The sequence below is a fragment of the Nicotiana tabacum genome, chromosome 3 (genome assembly GCF_000715075.1).
Source record: "Nicotiana tabacum cultivar K326 chromosome 3, ASM71507v2, whole genome shotgun sequence".
Lineage (NCBI taxonomy): Eukaryota > Viridiplantae > Streptophyta > Magnoliopsida > Solanales > Solanaceae > Nicotiana > Nicotiana tabacum.
In genome coordinates this window covers 3,305,681-3,332,183 of record NC_134082.1, presented here as the reverse complement: position 1 = coordinate 3,332,183, position 26,503 = coordinate 3,305,681, and the positions used below count along the sequence as shown (strand labels likewise).

The following is a 26,503-nucleotide window of genomic DNA, read 5'->3' as shown; positions in this document are numbered from 1 at the left end:
GGAAACTCAAAATGATGTAAACCCGACTAGGGAACACATAATAGACATGCCGGAGCTGGTTGTGCCTAAAGCCAAAGCTCCTTTTTCAAGGCCACCTCCACCTTATCCTCAAAGCCTCACGAAGTACAAAAATGAGAATCAGTTTAAAAAGTTTATTGACATGATGAAGAACTTGTCCATTATTGTATCTTTGGTGGAGGCTCTTGAACAAATATCGGGCTATGCTAAATTCATGAAGGACTTGGTCACAAAGAAGCGTACTATGGATTGTGAAACTATAAAGATGACTCACCGAGTTAGTGCATTCAATGGACCCGAAGCTTGAAGATCCCTGTATTTTCACCATTCCTTGCACCATTGGGAGTGCGGACTTTGCCAAGGCTCTATGCAATTTGGGGGCTAGTATCAATTTGATGCCCTACTCAGTTTTCAAAACCTTGAGTATTGGGCAACCTAGGCCGATTTCCATGAGGTTACAAATGGCAGGTAGATCGATGAAGAGACTATTGGGTATTATTGATGATGTGCTTGTCTGGGTGGAAAAATTTATCTTGCCAGCTAACTTTATGATCTTGGACTGCAAGGTGGACTATGAAGTTCCTATCATATTGGGAAGACCTTTCCTAGCTACGGGGAAGGCCTTAGTTGATTTGAAAGTAGGGGAACTCACCTTCCGGGTGGGTGATCAAAAGGTGGTCTTTCATGTATGGAAATTAATGAAACAACCCAACAGTACCGAGGTGTGATCTTTTGTGGACCTCGTTACAGTAGTGATAATTGATGACACCAGTGCAATGATCAATGTGAAGGACCCATTGAAGGTCTTATTGTTGAATCTAGATGTCAATGAGGATGCAAGCCGAGTGGAGTGTGTGAATGCTTTGGAATGAGCTCTTACTCTTATGAGCCTAGGAAATTATCTTTGGATATCGAGAATAGAAAGACTCCACCAACTAAACCTTCAATTGAGGAGCCTCCGGTGTTAGAGTTAAAACCACTGCCTCCACACCTCAGGTATGAGTTCTTAGGCTCAAACTCTACTTTGCCAGTTATTCTTCTTGCCTTACTAACATGCAGGTTGATGCCATATTGGCGGTGCTTCAAAAGCGGAAAAAGGCAATTGGATGGACTTTAGCTGATATTCAAGGGATAAGCCCCGCATTCTATATGCACAAGATTATTCCGGAAGATGATGCAAAGCCCTCCTTGGATCATCAAAGGAGGTTGAACGAGGAACTATAAGAAGTCGTGAAAAAGGAAATGGTCAAGTGGTTGGATGTCGGGGTTATGTACCCTATCTCTGATAGCTCTTGGACTTCGTCGGTGCAATGTGTACTGAAGAAGGGTGGCATGACTGTGGTTACAATTTTAGAAAATGAGTTGATTCCTACAAGAACTGTCACCAGTTGGAGGGTATGCATGGACTACCTCAAGTTGAATAAAGTGACCGCAAGGATCACTTTCCTTTGCCTTTTCTTGATCATATGTTAGATCAACTTGCTAGGCATGTCTTCTACTATTTCTTGGATGGGTATTATGGGTACAACCAAATCTTGATTGCTCTGAATGATTAGGAGAAGACCACATTCACTTGTCCATATGGAACCTTTGTTTTTTCTAGGATGTCTTTTGGGTTGTGTAATGCACCGGCTACATTTCAGTGGTGTATAATGGCCATTTCCACCGATATGGTGGAAGACATTTTGGAGGTGTTCATGGACGACTTTAGTGTTGTGGGGGATTCATTTGATGAATTCTTGAAGAATCTTGATAGAGTTTTGGCCCGTTGTGAGGAAACTAATCTTATCCTCAATTGGAAGAAATGCCATTTTATGGTGGAAAAAGGAATAGTTGTTGGGCATAAAATTTCAAAGCATGGTATTGAGGTAGATAAAGCAAAGATCGATGTAATTTCAAGGCTCCCTCCCCCTACATTCGTCAAGGAAGTTAGAAGTTTTCTTGGGCATGCGGGGTTCTACCGGAGATTTATCAAAGACTTTTCGAAGGTAGTGAATCCCTTGTGCAAGTTGTTGGAAAAAGATGCTAAGTTCGTGTTTGGTGAAAAATGTATGCAAGTCATTGAACTTCTCAAGCATAAGTTGACCACCACTCTTATCATTACCACGCCTAATTAGAGCTTGCCCTTTGAGATCATGTGTGATACGAGCGATGATGCGGTTGGGACGGTTTTTGGTCAATGAGTGAACAAAATATTTCATCCAGTGTACTATAAGAGAAAGACAATGAATGAATATCAAGTGAACTATACGGTGACTGAAAAATAACTTTTGACTATTGTGTTCGCAATGGAAAAATTTTGACCGTATCTTATGGGTTCTAAAGGTTATTATTTATACCGACCATGACACACTCCGGTACTTAATGATGAAGAAAGATTCTAAATCTAGACTGATGCTATGAGTCTTGTTACTTCAAGAGTTTAATTTGGAGATTGTGGACCGGAAGGGTAGTGAGAACCAAGTGATGGACCACTTGTCCCGCTTGTAGGAGGAGGGGAGGCCTTGTGATTAATGATTCATTTCCCAACAAACAACTCCTTTTGGTGTCGATGAATGATATGCCATGGTTTGCTGATGTTGCTAATTTCCTTATGACTGGTATAATCCCGTGTGAGCTCTCTTCTAACTAAAGGAAGAGGCTCAAGCGGGATAGTTTGGATTTCTATTGGGATGAGCCATACTTGTTCAAGATTTTCACGGATGGTGTGATCCGAAGGTGTGTCCCGGAGGAAGAGCAATTGAGTATCTTGGAGGCTTGTCATTCCTCTCCCTATGGTGGCCATCATGTCAGGGCGGGGATGGCTTCAAAAGTTCTTAGTTGTGGGTTTTATTGGCCAACTTTGTTCAAAGATATGGGTGATTTTGTGAGGAGATGTGATGCATTCCAAAAAGCCAGTGGAATTTCGAAGAAATATGAGATACCTCTCAATACCATCCTTGAGGTTGATATTTTTGATGTATGAGCCATTGATTTTATGGGATCGTTTATTATCTCGTGTGGGAACACGTACATTCTTGTGGTGGTGGACTATGTTTCAAAGTGGGTTGAAGCCGTGGCTTTTCCCAACAATGAGGCCCGGTGTGTTGTTGCATTTCTCAATAAGATCATTTTTACAAGGTTTGGTACTCCTCGTGCAATTATAAGTGATGGCGGGTCTCATTTTTGCAATAGAGCTTTCGACACTTTGCTTGCAAAGTATGGTGTCAATCATAAAGTTTCAACTCCCTATCATCCTCAAGCGAGTGGTCAAGTGGAAGTCTCCAACAAGGAAATCAAAAGCATATTGTCAAAGATGGTCAATGCAAATAGGACTGATTGGTCAAAGAAGTTGGATGACGCTCTATGGGCTTATAGGACTGCTTACAAGACTCTGATTGGTATGTCTCCGTATCGGTTGGTGTTTGGTAAAGCTTGCCATCTACCGGTTAAGTTAGAGCACAAGGCCATGTGGTCTTTGAGGAAGCTAAATCTTAAATGGGATGTTGCAGCTAATCTTCGTGTGGAGCAGCTTAATTGTCATGACTCCAACCCCAGTCATGATGGTGCCCAATACACTGCTAGGAAAGCCCGACCATTCAACAACATTATCCTAAATTCTTATTCAGATTATAGATAAATATCACAGAGAATTTACTAAGTCATCACTTTTAAGTAATTATAACTAATAATAAAATCTCCGAAAATTCAACTAAAATACCACACCATAGCCCAATAGAATCCGGTGTCACGAATATGACCCTCTAATACAGAATATCCACCCTTTACAAGTCTCTCTAGAAAAAAAATACGGAATAAAAGATAGAGATAGATGGGAGAGATCAAGGCTGCGAACGCAATGCAACTACCTCAATACTCCCGGATACTGCTGTTTAGCTAAACAAATCCTCACTCAGCCTGTAGTGTACCTGGATCTGCATGCAAGGTGCAGGGAGTAATGTGAGTACTCCGACCCAGTGAGTAATAAACAAAAATGCTGAGAATAAGAAATCATGGAAAAATACAAAGTAAACTATAAATGCCAGTTTAGGACAACAATTAGTGAAGCAACAAGTCAATTAAATTAGAGTACCAAATACTGAGACAGGTATAACAGATAAAAACAGATACATGAGTGCAATGCAATGCATATGATTGTACTCTCTAGTACCCACTGCGGCATGCAGCCCGAGCCATCCATTTTATTTATCGTCGACGGCGCTCACTGGGGGTGTGTACAGACTCCGGAGGGGCTCCTACAGCCCAAACACAATAACAAGCCATCTCGTGGCATCAATCAAGTCTTGGTCAGTCATTGTTACCTGACCAATTTATATCACACAGTGCCATTGTTACCACTGTTTCAATGTAATCAACCAGGCCCTCGGCCTCAATATCAATGTAATCAACTAGGCTCTCGGCCTCAATATCAATATAACAATGCTGTGGCACGCAGCATGATCCATGCTCAGTCCAGAAATCATCATAAGCCCCTTGGGCATTTGTAAACCAGTAGTTCTCAGCCCAAAATATCATTTACGAATACCATTTATGTTTTCAAATCTTAGAAAGATGGCCGAGTTTGCAAAACAGTATTTAAAAATCTTAGACCGTGATCAAATGATATGCATGTATGCGAAAACAGTGATATCAATCCCTAAAGGATTCAAATAATTGGCAAGAAGCCCAAATGTAACAATTAAATCCAAGTAAGGATGATTCTCAATTTAGTTCAAGCAGAAAACACGGTAAAAACATCTCTCAGGATGGACCAAGTCACAATCTCCAATGGTGCTCTACCCCACGCCCGTTATCCGGCGTGAAAGTCACCTCAATATAGCGTTACGATGTGAAATTTTGGGGTTTCAAACGCTCAGGACATCATTTACATCAATTACTCACCTCGAACCGGCTACTTCTTTAGCTCGCGATGCCTTTGCCCCTTATTGACCTCTGAATGCCTCGAATCTAGCCATAACGATTCAATTCAGTTAATAAAAATTATAGGAATTAATTCCATATAGAATTCTACATTTTCCATCAAAATCCGAAATTACACTCAAAATTCGCCTGTGGGGACCACGTCTCGGAATCCGGCAAAACTCATAAAATCTAACAACCCATTTCGATACGAGTTCAACCATACCAAACTTATCAAATTTTGACAACAACTCGACCTCCAAATCTTAATTTTTCATTTTTGGAAGATTTTGTAAAAATCATGATTTCTTCCATTTAAATCCGAATTAAACGATGAAAATAACCATGGATTTATGTAATATAAACACTTTCGAGTATAGGACACTTAATTGAGTTGAAATCGTGAAGAACACCTCAAAATCGCCCAATAACCGAGCTCCAAAAATCCCAAAACGAAAAATGAAGAAATGAGCATTTTTGGTCCTTAAGTTTATGCCCGTCCGTCACTAAAAGTCTATTTTCATCACTAAACGTCGTCACTAAAAGTCCACCAGAAACAACTTTACCAGCCATATTCAATCGATCATAACTTTCTATACAAATATCTGAATGACAAATGGTTTCACTTTCTGGAAACTATAATCCAAGGGCTACAACTTTTGTGTTTTTCATATTTTCTGATTCCCTATATATTTTGAGATATAAACTTCCAAGTAGACCCCTGGCATCACATATTTCTGAAAAATTTCAAAACAACTTTACCAGCCCTTATTCGATTGATCATAACTTGCTGTATATATGTCAGAATAATTAATAGTTTAGCTTTCTGGAAAATAGGATACAAGGGCTACAACTTTTATGTTTTGTAAAGTTATAGATTACTTATGTATTTTGAGAAATAAGCTTCCGAAATAGGCTCCACGATTGCACAGTTGTTGTCCAAGACAGCTTCTGCAGCAGAAAATTCCAGCAATCCTTTTATCCGATTTCCATTCCGTTAACGTTCCGAAATCCACCCGAAGACCTCGGGACCTTAACAAATTATACCAACTTGTCCCAAAATACAATACGAACTTAACATTGCAATCAAATCGCCAAAATAATGTCATATACCACGAATTAAGCTTTAAAATCCAAGAATTCCTTCAAATTTCATAAAACATCAAATTTTCCATTTTGAGTCCAAAACACGTCAACGACGTCCATTTTCAACCAAACTTTACAGAAAGTACTTAAACCATATATAAGACCTGTACTAGGCACCAGAACCAAAATACGGGCCCGATACCATCACTTTCTAATCAAATTTCATTTCCATTTTCCTTAAATATTTTCATAAAGCAATTTTACTCAAAAATTTATTTCTCGGGCCTGAGACCTCGGAATTTGATGATTATAGTTCCTATGAGTCAAAAATAATTATACGAACATAGTACTTCAATAGACACTCAATTCGGAGCTCGTTTGCTCAGTGCGATATGCATTTCGCTCGTTAAATAATTAACTCATGTTTCGCGTCAAAAACCCAATCGCGACTTGATGAAATTAGACCAAACTTTCCAGATCACTCCTATAATTCATTATTTAAATTCTAGAAATCTCAAAATAAAATTTCGATCTGTAGAACTAAAAATAGAACTTTAGATCATTACATGCTTATTCTCAAACGACAAAAATCTTCCAAAAACTCTTCAAAAACTTATCCGAGCCTCATGGGACCCCGACAAAACATGCCAACATAATTCATAACATTATTCAAACCTCTTCCAATCATTAAAACACCTCAAACAACATCAAATTATCCAAAACTCATCGAATTCAAGCCAAATTTTATAAAAACTTTCGAAATACACTTTCGATCAAAAACCCGACCAAACCACGTCCGAATGACCTGAAATTTTGCACACATATACCAAATCACCTAACGAAGCTACAAAAACATTTGGAATTCCATTCCGACTCTCGGATCAAAATCTCACCTATCAACCGGAATTCGCCAAAATACTAACTTCGCCAGTTCAAGCCTAATTCTACACCGCCTCCAAAACCAATTCCGATCACGCTCCTAAGTCACAAATCACCTAATGGAGCTAGAAAAATAAAAAAAAATCCGATCCGAGATCATTTACACATAAGTCAACTCTTGGTCAAACCTTTCAAATTCAAAGCTTTCAACTGAGACTATTCTTTCAAATTCATTCCGATTTTTCCTGAAAACCAAAACCAACGATCTACATCAGTCATAATACATAACACGGGGCAAGTCATGCTCGAGAACTGGCAATCAAAGCGCAAAAGCTGAAAACGACCGGTCGGGTCGTTACATCCTTCCCCACTTAAACACACATTCGTCCTCGAACGTTCCAGAGTTGTTCTAAAAGCTAACCAATAGCTGAATAACCTTACCAAACACATACCCGGGGGTGATCCCACGTCACCCTATCTCATATAGTTCCGATAGCACAATATAACTGAAATTTCACAACACACTCTAGCCCATAACCTTAGAACCACATTTTCATTTCCGAAATCATACACAAGGTCAGAACCTCACATCTATATTCAGAATAAGCCCGAACCAGCTGTAATAACCGATACCTGCAACCTCAGGTGCAATTATATGATAGACCACATAACTCAAATGCTTGTCATGATAACTTCTAATCTTAGCAGTTGCACACAACACCCGAATACCGATAGAAAAATTCTTATCAACTAAAGTGTCATCTCAACACTTTTACATACTTCCAATGCTAACTAAATCACGCGGTAAGCCATAACCATTTTCCATATCAACCATTCATGAAGCCACTTCTCCTTTGGCAAATGCTACATCAAATTTCTGAGCCAAAGCTCGATATTATCCTTCCAACATGCTGAAATCAAATTCGTTCGTATTCATTAATGATCCCACTGATCTCTTCTAATCCAACACATTATTCTAGTGACATGACATATCAATACAGGCCTAATCCACCACTCGCACAATACGCGCGCCAATAAGCAATAGTTCAAGCGTACTCAATTCATGAAAATGACTCAAACGAAAGAGTTGTACCTCAAGCTCACCAGTACCACCACAACACAAGGCTGAGAACCTGTCTCACATCATAGAAATATAACACACAAATCTAATCCGGAAGGTCATATCTCCACATAGCTTCGCTGCCATGCGCGACCCTATCTAGACACTAGTTCACATGAGACGCCTCAAGTCACCATGCTCAAAATCATCAACCAAGCGCAATTTGATATCTAGTACCACTAGTGAATCACCATACCCACGGAGAAGTACATAATACAATGCCATAACGGAAAACCTCACTATTATGCCATCCGGTTACCCTAAAAAGGGAGAATACCTTAAAGAAAAAAGCCACTTTGCAAGTTCCACAAGTACCACCCCAACGATATACTATTGGCTCGTCAATCACAGTGGAACCAAGATATATGAATAGAATAATAATAACCAGCTCTTCTATAGCTCACATTGACATCAACCTCATGAGAAACTTAGCTGCCAATAACATAATCCACCTGGCACGGTCACAGACCTCCAGTCCAAGCATATCATATAGAAGCAATCCAACAAGTACACATGTATATGCTAACTGAAACAAGATTCTCATTCTCCTTGACTGGAATAAATAATACTCTATATTGTAGGCATGAGCAAAATGCACTGTCATAGCTCAAATTAGCAAGTTAACACAGAATTAGTAATTACCAAGTTTGTTATGGAATTTAGCATCTTGGAAATCTCAAGTATAGTCCAGATAGTTCTTAAAAGAGTTACGAATATGAGAAATATGATACCTTAGCCCAATATCCCACTCTAGGCATATCATAGCCTATGTATCTTCCCAGCATGAATATTAGCTCGTTGTTTGCACACAGGTTCAACCCTCACATATATTCTCGCTCACAGCGCATAGTTATCACCATCAATTAGCTCAACTAGTGCATCCAAAGAGTTTAGATAAGACACTCACCTCAAACATACCATAATCCCGAAATAGTATATTTTTGAGAATTCCCCGTCTCCAAATTCCTAGATTACATAAATCACCATAACTGATCACAACCTCAGCACTCAATGACTGACACCTCCCTCAAGTACGATCATTTCATGATAATTATTCTCAAAATTTTCCTACAATACATAGCAAGATCGAAATATTGGCAGTCGATCAACCATGTGGGTGTTGAAATACAAATAGACATTTATTGGTTAAAATATAGTGTGCACCCTTCTAAGGTCTTACCGAGCAGTTATAACATTCATCTAAATACCTGAAACTGACTATTCCATCCAGAACATGTTACCTTCCCTTTAAGAATGAATTGCCACGTTGCACATGAAAATATCAATCATGTACCACACACCACGTCTATCATGCCATCTTTTTGCAAACACAAAATCTCATTAGAAATTTCTGGGCTATAGGAAAATTACATTCCGGCAATTCGAAATCTTCTATTTTCTCCCATTTAGGAGGAGTTCGTAATATACAATATGTTCCGTGCACCGGTAGAAGATATCCAGCTAGAACTATTGCAAAAACCATCAAGAAAACTTTCAAATCTGCTCACACATACCCAAGTTATTAAAATGGAATTCCTCTGGATTGACCCGCCCATGTAGGTCACCAACCCAAAAATATTGCCATAAAACATCTGTAAAGCATCACAATATACGGTATATGAATCTGAAGCTGATGGCAAAACCAACACTGGAGCTGCGGTCAAAGCTGTCTTGAGCTTCTGAAAGCTTTTCTCACATTCGTCTGACCATATAAACGGTGCACCCTTCTGAGTTAACTTGGTCAAGGGCGATGCAATGGATGAAAAATCCCTCACAATTGGGATAGAATCAATACTAGGAGTCTCAGCTCCAACATCTAGCACAAATGCTAGATATGACAGACAACCCTTACCAACTATACACTGGGCTTTCAAGAAAGAAATTACTCTGCTAGGAACATAATTAGTCATACCACGCCACTCGATCCGCGGTACACCCGGCATAGCCAAAGTAATTGTCTTAGCATGATAGTCTAGAATAACATGACATGGAAATAACCAATTCATGCCCAATATAACATCAAAGTCCTCCATGCTCAATAGCAATAGATCAACTCGGGTCTCCAGACCCTCAATAATCACAACACATGACTGGTACACACAGTCCACAACAACAGTATGACCTACCGGGGTAGATACATGAACAGGTAAAGAAGGAAACTCTTGGGGGCGTACCCAAATAATGAGCAAAATATGAGGACACATAAGAATATGTGGAACTGGGATCGAATAATACAGATGCATCTCTGTGGCAGACTAGACAATTCCTATAGTGACAGCATCTGAAGCAATAGCATAAAAAATTAGGTCCATCCACCGCCTGATCGATCTTAATCCCCGTAAGCAATAACCGACTCACCAACACGCCTCAAACTGGAACCAATATAGCACATAATCGTGCAATCAACTTATTTAATAGAAAACTCTACAACTTGGCTCAAAGACATAGATCAAAACGCACTCAATAAATCATAACGCACATACTCTATTATTGCCATAATACCATAGTGAGATTGAACTCACTCCTTCATAAGCTTGTGGAAATACAAATCATCTAGAATTTTAACTTTTCTGCAATTCTTCATTCACTCACATAACAATTAAGCCCACTCTCTAGGAGACCAAATTTAGATTTCAACGCATATTCTTCACTTGTAAATGAGATCTTCTAATAAACAGTATAAGAATCGCACCACCTTAGAACACTCCGCATGAGATAACCCACCTGTTTCACTTATAATTAATATTTTTGTATACCTTCCACCGTCATTCACATTACACAATCACTTAGTCTTCCTAAGTCTAAACTCATACCATAACATGAAATTTACTTCACTCCAAACAGGAGACATGAAAAGATTCTTCACAGGCCCATAACTCAGGGCTACACATCAGATCACAATGAAAATCAAACACTTAATAGTTTATCTATCATCCTGTTGCCCTTCCTCGTTACCTCTAAGTCATATAGATATATCTCGCAGTACTAACATACTCCTCACGTGGCTATCCAACCATCATTCCCACTAATAGGGACAATACCAGACATATAATTTCAAAACTCTTGCTCGCACAATCAGCACTTCGGTGCTCAAGCCATAGGCAAGGATCCAACCTCAAGTCCTCCAGACTGGCCCACCATAAACTCATAGAGATAACACCTCGCCTCTCTATCGGGGAATCACAAGCCATCGAGGCATATCTGATACTGAGCGCTCATGCGCGCATACGAACACATGGAAGGAATTTCAAAAGTTTCTTTTCAAGATGAATCAAGAACGCAGGATAATAATTCAAAAACGTGAAGTTTTCCTAAAGGTTCTGCAGCCTTTCGAGGATAAAGACAGATGTCTCCGTACCGATCCGCGAGTCTCTACTAAACCGGCTCATGACTCGCGAGACCAATTAACCTAGGCTCTGATACCAACTTTTCACGACCCCACCCTGGTCATAATGGCGCCCAATACACTACTAGGAAAGCCCGACCATTCAACAATATTATCCCAAATTCTTATTCAGATTATAGATAAATATCATAGATACTTTACTAAGTCATCACTTTCAATTTTATAATTAATAATAAAATCTGCGAAAATTCAACTAAAATAACACACCATAGCCCAATAGAATCTGGTGTCATGAATATGAGCCTTTAATACAGAATATCCACCTTTTACAAGTCTGTCTAAAAAAAATACGGAATAAAAGATAGAGATAGAGGGGAGAGATCAAGGCTGCGAACACCATGCAGCTACCTCAATACTCCCAGATACTGTTGTTCATCTAAACAAATCCTCACTCAGCCTGTGGTGTACCTGGATCTGCACGCAAGGTGCAGAGAGTAATGTGAATACCCCGACCCAGTGAGTAATAAATATAAATAAAGTCTGAGAATAAGAAATCACGAAAAAATAAAAAGTAAGCTATAACTGGCAGTTTAGGACAACAATTAGTGAAGCAACAAGTTAATTAAATCAAAGTACCAAATACTGAGACAGGTATAACAGATAAAAACAAATGCATGAGTGCAATGCAATGCATATGATGGTACTCTCTAGTACCCACTGCGGCGTGCAGCCCGAGCCATCCATTTTATTTATCGTCGACGGCGCTCACTGGGGGTGTGTACAGACTCCGGAGGGGCTCCTACAGCCCAAGCGCAATATCAAGCCATCTCGTGGCATCAAATCTAGGCCCTCGACCTCATATCAATATCAGTATAATCACCTAGGCTCTCGGCCTCAATATCAATGTAATCAACCAGTCCCTCGTCCTCAATATCAATGTAATCAACCACGCACTCGATCGCAATATAAATATAACACTACTGCGGCGCGTAGCCCGATCTATGCTCAGTCCAGAAATCATCATAAGCCCCTTGGGCATTGTAAAACAGTAGTTCTCAGCCCGAAATATCATTTAAGAATACCATTTAAATTTTCAAATTTTAGAAAGATGGCTGAGTTTGCAAAACAGTATTTAAAAACCTTGGACTAAGATCAAATGATATGCATGTATGTGAAAACAGTGATGTCAATCCCTTAAAGATTCAAATAATTGGCAAGAAGCCCAAATGTAACAATTAAATCCAAGTAAGGATGATTCTCAATTTAGTTCAAGTAGAAAACACGGTAAAAACATCTCTCGGGACGGACCAAGTCACAATCTCCAATGGTGCTCTACCCCATGACTGTTATCCGGCGTGCAAGTCACCTCAATATAGCGTTACAACGTGAAATTTTGGGGTTTCAAACCCTCTGGACATCATTTACATCAATTACTCACCTCCAACCGGCTACTTCTTTAGCCTGCGACGCCTTTGCCCCTTATTGACCTCTGAATGCCTCGAATCAAGCCAAAACGATTCGATTCAGTTAATAAAAATTATAGGAATTAATTCCATATGGAATTCTACATTTTCCATCAAAATCCGAAATTGCACTTAAAATTCGCATGTGGGGCCCACATCACAGAATCCGGCGAAACTCATAAAATCCGACAACCCATTTCGATACGAGTTCAACCATACCAAAATTATCAAATTCCGACAACAACTGGACCTCCAAATCTTAATTTTTTATTTTTGGAAGATTTTGCAAAAATCTTTCCATTTAAATCGGAATTAAACGATGAAAATAACCATAGATTTATATAATATAAACACTTTCGAGTATAGGATACTTACTTGAGTTGAAATCGTGAAGAACACCTCAAAATTGTCCAAGAACTGAGCTCCAAAAATCCCAAAACGAAAAATGAAGAAATGAGCATTTTTGGTCCTTAAGTTTCTGCCCGTTCGTCACTAAAAGTTTATTTTCATCACTAAAAGTCCACCAGAAACAGCTTTACCAGCCATATTCAATCGATCATAAATTTCTGTACATATGTCTGAATGACAAATGGTTTAACTTTCGGGAAACTAGAATCTAAGAGCTACAACTTTCGTGTCTTGTATATTTTGTGATTACATATATATTTCGAGATATAAGATTCCAAAGTAGCCCCATCGCATCACACGTTTCTAAAAAATTTCAAAACAGCTTTACCAGCCCTTATTCGATCGATCATAACTTTTTGTATATATGTCGGAATAATTAATGGTTTAGTTTTCTGGAAACTAGGATGCAAGGGATACAACTTTCATGTTTTGTGAAATTTACAGATTCCTTATATATTTTTAGTTATTAGCTTCCGAAATATGCTCCACGATTGCACAGTTGCTGTCCAAGACAGCTTCTGCAGCAGAAAATTCTAGCAATCCTTTTATCCGATTTCCATTCCGTTAACCTTCCGAAATCCACCCAAGGCCCTCGGGACCTTAACCAATTATACCAACATGTCCCAAAATACAATACGAACTTAACCGTGCGATCAAATCGCCAAAATACCGTAATATACCACAAATTAAGCGTTAAAATCCAAGAGTTCCTTCAAATTTCATAAAACGTCAAATTTTCCATTTTGAGTCCGAAACACGTCAAACGACGTCCATTTTCAACCATACTTTATAGAAAGTGCTTAAACCATATATAAGACCCGTACTGGGTGCCGAAACCAAAATATGGGCCCGATACCATCACTTTCTAATCAAACTTCATTTCCATTTTCCTTAAATATTTTCAGAAGCAATTTTATTCAAAAATTCATTTCTCGGGTCTGGGACCTCGGAATTCGATGATTCTTATTCCTATGAGTCTCAAATAATGATACGAACATATTCCTTCAATCAAAACTCAATTCGGAGCTTGTTTTCTCAGTGCGATATCCATTTCGCTCGTTAAACAATTAACTCAAATTTCATGTCAAAACCCCAATCGCGACTTGATGAATTAGACCAAACTTTCCAGATCACTCCTATAATTCATTATTTAAATTCTACAAATCTCGAAATAAAATTTCAATATCTAGAACTAAAATAGACCTTTGGATCATTACATGTTTATGCTCAAGTGGCAAAAATCTTCCAAAAACGTTTCCAAAACTTATCCGAGCCTCATGGGACCCCGACCAAACATGCCAACATAATTCATAACATTATTCAAACCTCTTCCAATCATAAAAACACTTCAAACAACATCAAATTACCCAAACCTCATCGAATTCAAGCCTAATTTTCTAAAAACTTTCGAAATACACTTTCGATCAAAACCCGACCAAACCACGTCCGAATGACCTAAACTTTTGCACACATATCCCAAATCACCTAACGAAGCTACACCAACTCTCAGAATTCCATTTCGACTCTTGGATCAAAATCTCACCCATCAACCGGAATTCGCCAAAATACTAACTTCGCCAATTCAAGCCTAATTCTACACCGGACCTCCAAAACCAATTCTGATCCCGATCCTAAGTCACAAATCACCTAATGGAGCTAGACAAATAAAAAAATCCAATCCGTGATCATTTAAACATAAGTCAACTCTTGCTCAAACCTTTCAAATTAAAAGCTTTCAACTGAGACTATTCTTTCAAATTCATTCCGATTTTTCCTAAAAATCAAAACCAACAATCTACATCAGTCATAATACATAAAACTAGGCAAGTCATGCTCGAAAATTATAGATCAAAGCGCAAAAGGTGAAAATGACCAGTCGGGTCGTTACATTAATGAACTTGATGAATTCTGATTCCATGCCTACTCCAGTTCATCCTTGTACAAGGACAAGATAAAGTACCTTCATGATAAATATGCTCGTAGCAAGGAGTTCAAAGTGGGTCATTTGGTTCTCTTGTTCAACTCCCAGTTACATCTATTTTCGGTAAAGCTCAAGTCAAAACGGAGTGGACCTTTTGAAGTGGTGTGTGTGACCCTGTTTGGTGCTCTTGATTTTAAAAACAAAAATGGGAAAATTTTCAGAGTGAATGGGCATAGGGTCAAGCACTTCTTGGGAAAAATTGATGACAGCCACGTTGTGGCACTTCTTCATCTTAAATAATGTGATGGTAACCTGTGTCGTGCCGCGACGTTAAATCAGGAGCTTCTTATGAGGCAACCCATGTGTTTTTCTTCATGTTTTAATTTGATTTTCATTGTAGTATAGGATTGATTTTTGGATTAACTGGTTGTGAGATGCTACAGGATTGTGTTGATGCAGTACAGGACATAGTGGAAAAAGTGTTCAGGTCTCTGAAGTTGTCAATGCGGACGCACTACATTCAGTGTGGACCGCACTAGTGAAAAGTGAAATGTCCAACTCTCTGAAGTTTTCCACTGCGGACGCATTATATTTTGTGTGGTCCACGGTGGACCACTGCGGCCGCATGACATTTTGTGCGGACCGCAAAGGGTTGCCTTCTAAAACTTGAAACAAGCTGTGTGGTGTGGACCGCAGTCCATTCTGTGCGGTCCGTATTGGGTTGGTAAGACTGGGATCCAGGTCTTTTTCTATAAATAGGGCATGAGGCCCTCCTTTTACACTTCTAGATCTCTTGACTCTCTGAAATATTAAATCATTGTTCATCTACTCTTCTCGCAATTAACTGCTTGGAATTGTTCATTTACATTTATTCTAACATCTGGTAACACCATCTTCTTTTTAATTGTCTAAATTTTGTTATTTTTCCTCTACTTTTTGTTTTCTTGTCTATTTTTCTTTTCTTCTCGTATTTCTTTCAATTTGGTAGGATTAGGTTAGTTCTTTTCTTGTTTAATGTGGACTTAAGTAGTTAAAATCACTGGGCAAGCACTTATGTGTTAGATTGGACTTAAAATCAAATTATTTTGAACCCTAAGTTAGTACCGTAACTGGGCACTCAGTGCCGACCGCATTGGTTTTTGTGCAGTCTGCGGTGCCCTTGTGTGGTCCGCAATACCATTTTGTGCGGACCGCATTACTGATAAACCTGAAACCTGATCTTTGAAGACCGCTGCCGTATTGCATTTAGTGCGGTCCGCGGTACCTCAATGCAGACAGCATTACCATTTTGTGCGGTTCGCGGAGCAATTGTTCAGAGAGTGGGTAGTCTGATCCCCACCTCTGTATGGACCGCAGTTCCATTTTGTGAGGTCTGCATTGACCTCTGTGAAGCCCCACTCCATTTTGTGTGGTCCGCACTGTGAGATTTCTACAACTTTTTGCAATTTTTTCTGTTCTGCAACCCTATACTTAATTGAATCTATTGATACTAACAAAGCATAACTGAACTTGTTTGCAGACAATGGTGAAACAAAGAGGCAAGGTCTCTAAACAACCAGGCAGGGAGAGTCATCCCGGGGTGGCAAAGGTAAGAAAATGATAAAACTGACCCTTTAGGTCCGGCAAAACATCAAGAACCAAAGAAACATTATCAAGGCTACAGACAGGGCCTGTGACCAGTCTGGGAGTGAGTGTGAGCCTTCCCAAGAGATTTCTTCAGACTCCGTACTAGAGTACATTGAAGACTGGCCGGAGAGAAACAGACTGAGAGACACACCTCCAACACACTCCACTACCCAAGTGTCAGTGAATGTAACTTCTGGGTTGTTTGAGGGCTCAGTGAAGGTAGTGGATAATATTCCACCTCTCCCACAGCTTCATTATCTAGAGAGGGTGCAGTAGGAGATGATGAGGAAGTAGGAGGAGAAGAAGTAGTAGGAGAAGGGGGTGAACCTCAAGTGGGAGGTGTTGCGAGAACTAGAAAATTGGAGGCGTGGCAAGATCGGTTTGTGAGTGAAGTAGCGTATCATAAATTTAGGGAATGGTTGCCAGTAAAATAATTAATCCTGTAGAGGAGTTTTGTTGATAGAGACTTGCTGCCTCGCAACCCTAATGTGAGGAGTTAGTTTAGGAAGAGAGTTGGTTGGGAGTACTTTTTGGGTGAATGTGTAGTTGCCAACTAGTACTTGGTCAAGGAATTCTACACTAACGTTGCCCAAATCAAAAAAGGGCACCAAAGTGACCAAGGTGCAAAACTTGAAGGTGCTATTTGATGAAAAGACAATAAATGGCTACCTTTTTTGATGAGGAGGATGAGGCACTATATATGGAAAAGATGGAATTGGGCGAGGAGGACCGACCGTGGTTGGCATAGTATCTGGAAATCCTAGGTACCACCCCTAATTGGTTGAATGCAGGCGTCAAGATTCTGAGAAGAAGTTTGAACTTCGAGGACAAGGGGTGGGAAACATTTGTGTGCAGTAGGTTGGACCCCACTACTCATGACAACTCCCTCCCTCTGCATCGGGCAGTTTTGGTGGAATCGATCATGGTGGGGTACCCGATAAATGTCGGAAATGTAATGTCTAGGGTAATCACACTTGTGAATAGTGAGAATGACAGAAACTACCCTTTCCCTAGCTTCTTCACTATGTACTTCAGGGACCTCAAAGTTTAAAACAGGCCATTTGATATCAAGGTCAAAGCAAAGGCCCCTTTCTCATGGTACATCATGCAGGGGGGTAACAACCCAAAGAGCAAGAACTTCAAGGGAACAACTACTGCTCCAACTGGCTAGTCTGAAGATCCAGTTGTGGTAGTGGCTCCTGCTAAGCCTGCCTCCACCTCAGCAGACATTCCTCCTGGACCATTATCGCGCCCCCATTTTTCTAGAGCAAAATTGGGTTCATGACATTCGGGAGGACAACTCGTTCCCTTTCGGGAGTTGGGTTTGAATTGAAGAGTCGCCACCTAATAATTTGAGTGCATTAGGACACTATGGAAGGTTTGATTTGAACAACCATAGATTGGGTAAGGGCTCGCAATTATCTCAAGGGGAAGGTGTTAGGAACCCCTCAAGATCCATTAGTGTGGTTCCCAGCCAAGCTATTATTGTGACTTTGGGTGCAAACAATACATAGGCAAATAAAGACTTCGAATAGGAGGGGATTTTCACATAATGGTTACACATAAACAGAAGCAAGAAAAAAGGAACTAAAAGGAGTAGATTAAAGTAATGGTAAAAAAAAGATTTAAAATAAACAAAGAAAACAAAAGGAGGGGGGGTCCTAGGTTTATTAATAATATGGATCACCCCACACAACATCCGGTAATCACTCCTCAATGAGGGGCTACAAGAGATGTTACCGCGTGGTCATCATATCCATATCTACCCTTCCCCGCCCTATTGAGGTATTAAAGTGCAAAATTGTCTAGTTTACTTATTGCATGCTATTACCCGCCCCAATTCTATCAGTCCTGGAGGCATTTAGGACTACTAATCCTAAAGGGGAGGTATGTTGGGCTCATTTATGGTTTCAAAGATAAAAATACTAAAGCAACAAGCAAAAACATATATATATCAAGTATGGGGAATCACATAAACAAATAAGGCTCAAACAGGCATCCCTAAAAGAAAAGCATATAGTTTAGCATGTCTTACACGTACTGATTGGGGTCTGATAAAACTTAACAGTTGGGGAAGACTGATTTATTGTATATTTCACATAAGAAACCCAAATCAGGCATGCCTACTAGTTGTAGTTATTGACAGAACTGATGTAGTTTATAAACCTTTACCCTAAGGCTTGCCTAAGTGTTGGGCAAGGGTCCTATAGGCATGATATCTACGCGTTATTGACTTAAAAACCTTTTATGGACATGGTAAACAATGTAGAAAGCATATAGGCATGGCATCTAAATGATGTACTTTGTTTAAGCCTATGAACATGATATGTAGATGCAGTTAATTATTTAAGCACTATAACAGGTTTGCCTAGTGACAGATGTATATCCAGGATTCGGATTTCTAGTTAACTATGAGCACGGTATCTAAATGTTGTAATTCATTAAGCCTATGAACACATTTTCCTAGTGCAAGATGTATATGCAAAATTTAGAATGGCCTATGGACATGTTTTCTAGATGCATATGCAGAATTTAGGTTTCGAGTAATTACAATAATGGAAACAAATGAAAGTGCAGAATTATATAGACATGGCATCTACATAAAGGTGCATAGGTTATTATAATCATGATATCCATATGTGAAGGTGCAGAAGTCCTTATAGGCATGATATCTACGTATGGAAGTGCAGAACTCCTATAGGCATGATGTCTATATGAATGAAGAATCATGTACACATATAAACAGGATATCTACAGATGAGAGTGCAGAAATATGCAAACCTACAGGCAGGATATCTACCCTTTGCATACAGTTACCCCTCCCTCTTTTCATTAGCCATCCCCAATAGTTTATTACAAAGTTATTACATCCTAGAATGAAATAAGAAAAACACATCAAAAATTGAAAAATTACAACCAAGGAGAGCCTAATTCAGAATTCCTGTCTTAAACATGAAGTAAACCAACTCCAAAGATCAAGATCCAAAGCCTTTCTCTCATTTGGATGTATCAGAGTTTCCTAAGAGCCTCAAATGGACTCCAAGCAGTGCTCACACCCAAATGCATTACAGGATTAAGTTATAGTGTAGTGTGGAAGGGCCAGCCCTCTAGTTTCCAAGTTCAGAGGGAACTCAAGGTCCCAAGGCAAGGCTCATAGGAGGGGGCAGAACATAGAAGCTAAGAGTGAGTGCTAGTCCAAAAGGGAAATTCTGAAAGGTGAAAGGAGAAGGAAGTAACTTAAAACCAGTGCACATAGGGGTATATGGGAGTGGGGAATTTGCAAGAAAAGCAGGCAAATGGGCATACCCAGCAATGAGACATACTGGCACACTCTCCAGCCTACTTAGAGGTTAAGACCTCAGGGGTTCAAAACTCAGTTCATGGACAACAATTCTTGTTGTCATGCCCTAAGTCTTGACTTACAAACACATAGGGGTAATGGGATAGGGAGTAATTGTTCACAAAAAAAGCAAGCAGTAGCACATAGGCATATTAAGTTAGATGCTAAACTTTACAAGAAACAATAAAGTAGACATGGATACAAAGACTGTAAGTAAACACCTTAGGGTGATGCTGAAAATTAAGTTAGGACATACCAGTTTCAAAGGGACAAGTAAAGAAGAAAGTTGTAGTCTTGTAAAAGCCAAAGTGCAGACAAGAAGCAAGAATACTCTAAGTATGAATTCAGAAAAGTTTGTGACCTTGTGAGGTCTGAAGTGTGTGCTGGTGAAAAGGGGCCATGCTCTTTTATAGTGTAGAAATCAAGCAGAAATAAGGTAAGAAAATGGTTTGAAAAGTTGATTTCCAATCAATTACACTAAGCTTCCCTTAATCAAGGGATTCATATTCAAATGGGTATAAACCAATTAAGGAAAGAAATTAGTCAAACACTTTTGTGTAAAGTAGCAAATTAGGGGGAAATACATAAGGGTTATTTAAGGACTAGGCCTTTGAAATCCACGGTTGTACAATTTAAGGAAAGAAAATCAATTAACAACTAAGAAATCAGAAGTTAAAGATTTGGTATGAATGAACCAAGTTAGAAAGGTGGAAAAGCTTTTAACTTAAGGAAATTCAGTAACAATCAATTAGACCTATTAAAAAGGAATTCCGAATCAATCACTAGTTTGAAAACTCTTTTGAAGAGAGATTCATCACATATAAAAAGCATACAGACACGTTAAACATGAAAGAAACTTGTTATGCCATTGTAAAATCGGTAGAAACTCTAGTGTAGAAGAGTTTAGCAAAAGGTCAGAGTCATATGAAAGCAAGGAATGTGTCTGAAAGAGTTAGGGGTTTTGAAATAAACCCTAAGTTCAATCAAATCACATAATAAAACTTGGCAGAACCCCAAAATTCTAGGGTTTCCACATTGAATCAAGTACAGAGATGAGAATGCGAGTAGTTGAAATGGGCTTAGAGGTTTCAGAGTTGAAACCTCTTGCATGCCTCTTTCATCAACAGAAACTCATGAGAAAAACATGATAGCAAAGTAACATATGAAACGTAGTAGAAGCACTCAAAAGAAAAACACTGATAGGAATAGTAAAAGAAACATGCTTAAGAGATTTTTCAGAAGAAACTTAAACAGGGCTTAATAGAAGGAAAATAAGGAAACTTAAGAAAGTAGCAGGAAAATACAGTAGGAGAAACATGCTGGATCATAGTAGAACACAGTAGAAAAGCATATGAGAGAATAATATGGAAACATGGCAGAAGAACATACAACCATGGAGTATATAAAACTCAGTAAAAGAATGTACAAGAACGAAGTGTAAAAACTCAGTAGAAGAACATACAAGAACGGAGAACATACAAAAATGGGGTGTAAAAACTCAGTAAAAGAACATACAAGGTAGAAGAAAACATAAGAACACAGTAGAGGCAAATAAACACAAAAGACAAAGGAGAGAAAGTTAGAGAAACACTTAAGCATTTTCAGAAAACCCTAGATTGGAAACGAAGCGGTTTTGAAAGTAATGTTTGAAAGAAAAGTCAAGGAAATCGTTTGAAAACCCAAGGAGAGGATAGATACACAATGGATCTAAGTAAATCGGAGAAAACTTCGAAGGGTTAGGGTCTCATAAGAACCCTAGAAATGAGAAACGCTTGGGAAAAGGTCCGATCTGAGCCTGAGAAGTAAGAACCAGGCTCGAAACACCATTGTACGCCAGAGCAAGGATAGAGATGGTCGTACAACCTTGAATCGGTAGAGATATGAGCAAACACCTTCGAGGTCAGGCCTCGAATCTTCAAGTATCAGGCGCGTGGGAGCAAGACGCGGTGGGTATAGGACTCCCAAAGACTGAGAAGCTATGGATTCCAGTGGTTTCAGGGTTGAATATAGTGAGAGGGGATAGGGTTAGGGAATGTTTGGGAGAGTCTGAGAGAGGAGAGGATTTCAAAGGCGGCGGGTTAGGGGAAAATTATTTTAGGGTTGGGTGTTTGTGAATTAAAAAAGGAAAGGAATGATTGTGGTCGTTGATCAAAATGATCAACGGCCTGGATCAAAAGGGGAGGCCGGGCAGGTGAGATTAGTTGGGTCAGGGGCGGGTTAAATTGAAATTGGGTTAATTGGGGAGTTGATTCAGGCTATAATTGAAATGAAATAAGGCTAGCATTTAAATAACCACTTTCTCCCTTTGGTTTTATAAAAAATAGTAAAATGATTTCTGAAAATAAATTAAAGGTAATAACTTAATTAATAATATATAAATATTACATTAAAAATATTGGAACCAATTTCATAAGTATAAAATGCAATTAAATCTTAAAATAGGCTAAAATTGCAATTATATGCAATTTAGCCTTAAAATACTAAATAAATTTGTAAAAATGTGAAAAACTTACCTTAGCTATATTTTGGTATAAATGTGAGAAAACAATAAGTTAATCACCAAAATGATAATTTGAGGAACAATTATTGGTTTTTGTATTGTTAAAATAGGGTAATAAATTGATTTAAAAATCTTTTAAAAATTAGGAAAAATACTAAAACATTTGGACATACTTATATATGTATATATATGCTATTTTGAAAGTATTTTGCAAGTATTTTGAATATAAAAATACATAGGGAAAAAATTGCGTATCAACAGCTGCCCCTCTTTACCTGGGAAGGATGAAAGAGATATCGGGTAAAGATATGATGGCCAATTTTGACCGAACGAAATGGTTTGAATAATTTACCTAGATATGGCTCCTAATATGCCTACATACCGTTGGTCTTACAGGAATCAGGCCATATTTAGTTCAGTACCCGTTGGCGGAATATGCTGATAGAGGTTTTCCAAGACGGGCACGCTATTTGGGTTGGGATGGACGGTTAAAATCTGACAAGGTTGTTAGAACTAGAGCAGGATTGCTCCTGCTGAGACGGACGTTGCTCGCCGATTTACTTGCAAATAAGCAATACAAGTGTATAATGTGCAAAAAATTTAAACATGATGCAAGTTCCCATTGGACCATGAATGTTATCTTTGGGTGGTTAGGATGATGTCCTCAGACCATGACGTCCTGGGCCATAAAGCGTATAATAAGGATTTGCAGGCCATGAAATGATACTCTCGGGCTATGAGAATGATGCCTCCGAACTATGATGCCTTTGAATAATGATATGCAAAAGATAAAAAGGAGTCCTGAGGCCATGGCATGGCGTTATCGAGCTATGAAGATGGTGCCTCCAAACAATGATGCCTTTGGACAGATTGGCGATCTTTCATCCTATGAGATGATGTAAATGAAGTGGAGATCTTTCATCTGATACAAGGTATAAATGAAGAGGCAATCTTTCAGCCATGCAAGATGTAAATGAAGTGGTGATCTTTCTGCCGATTCAAAGTGTAAATGAAGTGGCGATCTTTCAGCCGATGCAAGGTATAAATGAAGTGGCGATCTTTCAGCCATGCAGATGTAAATAAAGCGGCGATATTTCAGCTGATGCAAGGTGTAAATGAAGTGGCGATCTTTTAGCCGATGCAAGATGTAAATGAAGCGGTGATCCTTCAGCTGATGCAAGGTATAAATGAAATGGCGATATTTCAGCCATGCAGATATGAATAAAGCGGCGATATTTCAGCCATGCAGATGGAGGTAGAGCTTAACCTCGGAAGGCAAAATTGTAGCCTTATGCAATGCAGGAAATGCAGATGGAGGTAGAGCTTAACCTCGAAAGGCAGAATGGTAGCCTTATGCAATGCAGAAAATGCAGATAGAGACAGAGCTTAGTCTCAGAAGGTAGAATGTTAGCCTTATGCAATGGAGGTAATGCAAATGGAGACAGAAATTAGTCTCGGAAGGCAGAATGGTAGCCTTATGCAATGGAGGTAATGCAGATGGAGGTAGAGCTTAACCTCGAAAGGCAGAATGGTAGCCTTATGCAATGTAAAAATGCAGATGGAGGTAGAACTTAACCTCGGAAGGCAGAATGGTAGCCTTAGGTAATGCGAAAATGCAGATGGAGGTAGAGCTTAACCTCGAAAGGCAGAATGGTAGCCTTATGCAATGCAGAGAATGTAGATGGAGGTAAAGCTTTACCTCGGAAGGCAAAATTGTAGCCTTATGCAATGAAGAAAATGCAGATGGAGACAGAGCTTAGTCTCGGAAGGCAAAATGGTAGCCTTATGCAAGAAGTAAAAGGGCAAATGATAATAGGATTTTCTTAGCTGATAGCGGATTGTGATATTGCGACTATTGGGGATACTGTATCTGCTTGGGAAACTGTGTGCAGATAGCAGCTGTGAGTAAGTTCAACGGTTCTGAGAGTTTTATTCCTAAACTTGGTGAGTGAGCATTGTAAGCACGTGATTTTTGCCCAATATGAGAATTACTCCCAAAAAAATTCAAAAATAAAATAATTTTCCGTGGTGTGCAATTTTGTGATATTTTGTGATATTTTTGAATAATTATTTGTATTTTGTCTGTGCATGTTTACTTGCTAAATTAATAAAAATACAAAAATATGTCGCATTTTGCATGTAGGATTTCATTCTACAATTGTTAGTAATTAAATTTGTTTTACAAAAAATAAAAATTACAAAAATATGCATCGTTTGCATTTTTAGCATTTAATGTCCAAATATACAATTTTATGCTTAATTATTACTTAATTGTGCGTTAATTGTTATTGGGAGTTAATTTGCGCTTTTATAACTTAATTTAGTTCTTAATAATAGTTTAAGTATTTTTATAATTTAGTTTTAGAAAAAATAAAAGAATAAAAAAGAAAACAAAAATACAAAAAATCGGAATTGGTCCTCTTCTTCAAATTCAAGCCACAAGCCCAAAAAATACCCAATCTTCCGAAACGACCCAGTCCATTTCGAACTGGGTCGACCCAGTCCAATACCAACAACCCAACTCCCCTCTTCATTTTCATTTTTCATTTTTACAAAACAAAAACAAAACAAAAAAAAAAGAGAAGAAGAAGAAATCCCTAGACTTAAGCCATCCACCCCCCTCCTATCTTCATCTTCTCCAACCTCCAAGCTCCACCTCCAATGGCTACCCTTCCTCATACCTCCACCACCTCAACACACACACACACGACATTCTCATCGTCCCATCGACCCCAACACGAGCAGCCATGACTGCTTTCACCCCCTCGTTTCCCGTTGTCGAAACCAAACGACCATTGGAGTAGCTTCACGTCCGCCATTGTTGCTGCGTTTTCTTCCAGTCGTTGCAGCTGCTACTGCTGTTCCTTCGTCATCCATGGAGGTCCTTCTGCTTCCATCTTCTCAACCTCAAGTCCAAACGACCAAGCTGCTCCGTTCTCCAAAACGCAGCAATGAAAGTTGCTCGAAACTAGCCCAAAAACGAGCTCACATCGCTGCCTCGTCGTTGCTGCCTTCCTCCTCGTGTCCAGCCATTGCAGCTACTGTTTCATCGTCCAAACGAACCCAGCTACTTCTTCTTCATGTTCGTCGTCGCTGTGTCGCCGCTGCTGCTGCCGCTGCGTCGCTGCTGTAGCTGCCCGCGTCGCCACTACTGCTGCGTTTTTCTTCCAGTTGTCTGCTGCTTCACTTCATCGTCCTCGTTGCTGCGTTTGCTGCTGCATTACAGCATTTCCGAGCAGTTGTTGCTGCTTTCTTGGCCAGCTGCGTAGGCTTCAAAGTTCTTCTTCAATGCAAGCTTCGTGTTCTTCGTTTCTTCGTCGTTGTTTTGAATCGGTTAGTTGGTTTATGTTTCAAATTTCGTCCATATCTTGTTCGTTGTTTTCGGATCCAAAATCGTTAAATATTTGATTCTTGTTTTGTTCGTTGTTCATCGTTGAAATAATTTTCTAGTTTGTTCATATGTTTTGTTGATTTAATTTTCAGATTCAAATGAAACTTTGATTAATTAATTTTTCAGTTTGTTTCATGTTTGTTTCATTGTTCTTATTTATTGTTTAGATAAAAGTTGTTAGTTTAATGTTGGTGAGATACAAATTGAAGTTTAATTAATTGTTTCTTTAATTTGTTTCATGTGTTTTATGTATTTTTAGAAATTGTTAATATTGTTAAGTTCAAGTTTAAGTTCATAATTGTTTCTTCGTCGATCTTGTTATTTGTCTAAAAGAATTTAGTTATGTTAGGGAAATATGTTGGTTTAATCGTTTAAATCCATCATGTTTGTTGTTTAAAATAGATTTAATTCATGTTCATACTTTGTTTGATTGTTCTTGAATCCGAAATTTGTATAGCTTGATTTCTTGTTTACCATTTGTGATTATTTCTTGAATTTCTCATAAA

General features: G+C 38.9%; 1 pseudogene; it reads right to left on the bottom strand.

Annotated features, from left to right (window-relative positions):
• Nucleotides 1-26,503, bottom strand: part of LOC142174678 (putative indole-3-pyruvate monooxygenase YUCCA10) — a 345,285-nt pseudogene that overhangs the window by 56,816 nt on the left and 261,966 nt on the right.